General features: G+C 50.9%; 1 pseudogene; it reads left to right on the top strand.

Annotated features, from left to right (window-relative positions):
• Positions 1-2,352: 2,352 nt before the first annotated feature.
• On the top strand, positions 2,353-2,581 carry LOC139274246 (U2 spliceosomal RNA; annotated as a pseudogene).
• The last annotated feature ends 303 nt before the right edge of the window (positions 2,582-2,884 follow it).

The following is a 2,884-nucleotide window of genomic DNA, read 5'->3' on the forward strand; positions in this document are numbered from 1 at the left end:
CTCGCCCCTCCCTATCTCTGTAATCTACTTCAGCCTCACAACCACCCCCAAGATGTCTGTGCTCCTCTAATTCTGCCCTCTTGAGTATCCTTGATTATAATCGCTCAACCATCGGTGGCCGTGCCTTCTGTTGCCTTGGCCCCAAGCTCTGGAACTCCCTGCCTAAACCACTCCACCTCTCGAACTCTCTTCCCTCCTTCAGACGCTCCTTAAAACCTACCTCTTTGACCAAGCTTTTGGTCACCTGCGCTAATTTCTCCATATGTGACTTGGTGTCAATTTTCTTGTCTCATAATACTCCTGTGAAGGGCCTTAGGACGTTCCACTACGTTAAAGGCGTTATATAAATACAAGTTTTTGTTGTTATTAAAGTGCTATATAAATACAAGTTGTTGTTAAAGGCGCTATATAAATAAAGTTGCTGTTGTTGTTGAGCACAGCTTCTGGGTGGGAGGATGCGATTGCCGAAATTACCTTAGCGAGAGAGAGAGAGGAAATGGACATCAAAATAAAACAAGTTGTAAAATACATGAAAATAACAATACATACAGATTAAGATCTGCGCCACCGGGAAGACTCCCCTTTGGCTCACTCTGATGGTGTCTGCGAAAAGAGTCGATCGAATACGGCAAGCACAGTTAACCCAGAGGAGAGAGAAACCTTTGTCACTCAAGACTAATTAACGAGATAATATTAGCTAATGTGCGCAATTGAGTCGAAGTGTAATTGCACATGTCATTGAAACTGACGACAAAGCTCGGTCTTGATGAAACCGCTCAGCCGTAGACTATTAATTGAGATGGAGCTATAAGTTACTTTCTGTCAGGGTTTGGTTTTCCGGGTAGGGGCGAGGGTGGGTGGAGGGGAGGGCGGCGGTGTGTGTGTGGGGAGGCAGAGTATTCGGCTGCAACTGTGATCTGACATTTCACAGTTGCAGTCGGGCAGCAGATGTTTTCTGCTCAAGCTTGCCGACTCCTGTTGAAATAAATGGGCAGCGTGCCGTCTGTGGGCTGGGGGCGGCTGCCTGCTGGTCTGAGACAAAGCGGAACACAAAGAAGCAGAGACGCAGCGAAGGCAGCGTTGGCCAGCAGCCCCCGACTCCGCGAGCAAGAGGGCAACAGTGCGTGCCGACCGCACACAGACACACATACACACACACTGCAGCTGGTGGTGGCAGAGTGCCACAGCATTGATGTGGGGCACCGATCGGCATCGGCTGGCATTCTCGGGCAGCTCTTGCGAAAGCTGTAATGTCCTTTCTCAATGGCACAAAACCCACACGAGGCACATTCTATGGACAAGGTCACTCTATAACCTGAACCTTTATTCACAGGACCAAGAAGTGATGACCCTGCGTGAGACCTCCCTTTATATGCCTGGATGACCAGGTAAGGAGTGTCTCCCACAAGTTCACCCCCTGTGGTCAAGGCGTGCATTGCTTCAGTATATACAGTATTGCAGTGGTGTTACATAGAGGTTACATTCATGACATCACCTCACCCCCAAGGCCTGATTGGGATCATAGGTTAAGTCTTTCAGGTGGTCTACACTCCCTCGTGGAGCGCCGCAGTTGGGGCTCTGGTTGTTGAGCCTTGGCGTGAGTGTCTGTCACCTGTGGTGATTCCGGCCTGTCCGGGCTGACCGCCAGGACTTTGCATGCTGCTGAATGTTCTTGTTGCTCGTTCACTGGCGGTGGTGTGAGCACCATCTCATGGTCTTCCTCGGGTTCCTCAGAGTCCATGCTGAACCTTTTTTTTTACTTGGTCCAGATGCTTGCGGCATATCCGCCCATTGTTAAGTTTAACCACGATGACCCTGTTCCCCTCTTTGTCTATTTTGGGCCCCACGGCGTGATTGAGGACAAATACGGGGTCATTTATTTGTATACATCTCCCCCTTGAATTTTGGTCATGGTACTCATTTTGGGATTGGTGCTTGCCCTCAACTATGTCGGTCAGGACTGGGTGAATGAGGGACAACCGAGTTTTGAGTGTTCGTTTCATAAGTAGCTCAGCGGGCGGGACCCCCGTGAGCGAGTGCGGGCGGGATCTATAGGCCAGCAGGAGGCGCGATAGGCGGCATTGAAGGGAGGGTCCTTGAATCCTGAGCATGCCTTGTTTAATGATTTGGACCGCACGTTCCGCCTGGCCATTGGAGGCCGGCTTGAACGGTGCTGTCCTGACGTGATTGATGCCATTACCCGACATGAACTCCCGGAATTCGTAGCGAGTGAAACACGGGCCATTATCGCTAACAAGGATGTCCGGCAAACTGTGGGTCGCAAAGACTGCGCGCAGACTCTCCACAGTGGTGGATGTCGTGCACGAATTCAAAATGATGCACTCGATCCATTTCGCTTCTCGGCCTTTTGGCTAAGATCAAGTGTAGTACCGTTTCTGACCAGCCACCATGACCTCCGGGTGGTTTCTCCCTGGTCAGGAAGGTATATGCTTGCATTTTTGGAAACAGGAGGTGGGTGGGGAGGTTTGACCCATCCACGGAGGTGTGTGGGGGACCTGACCCATCCACCTCCATGGCACGAACCTGGTATTGCAGTACTTCCAGGAACGGTGCAGTGGCTCTAGGCCTTTTGGCTAAGAGCATTGGCGCAGAGTGATCCTTGGCATGTGCAAGGTGACCTCTGGCGTTTGTGATTTGACAAAGAATTGGAACGATTGGCTACGAATTTAAAAAAAAAAAAAAAACTCGATCCATTTCGAGTATGCATCAACCACGATGAGAAACATTTTCCCCATGAACGGGCCCGCATAGTCTATGTGAATGCGTGACCATGGCTGAGCGGGGCCTCCCTGGCGGCATTCCCCAGCTGAGCACACGTCGTGCACCTGCGAACACAGTGTTCCAGCTCTGAGTCAATTCCCGG

Source organism: Pristiophorus japonicus, chromosome 9, assembly GCF_044704955.1.
Source record: "Pristiophorus japonicus isolate sPriJap1 chromosome 9, sPriJap1.hap1, whole genome shotgun sequence".
Taxonomy (NCBI): Eukaryota; Metazoa; Chordata; class Chondrichthyes; family Pristiophoridae; genus Pristiophorus; species Pristiophorus japonicus.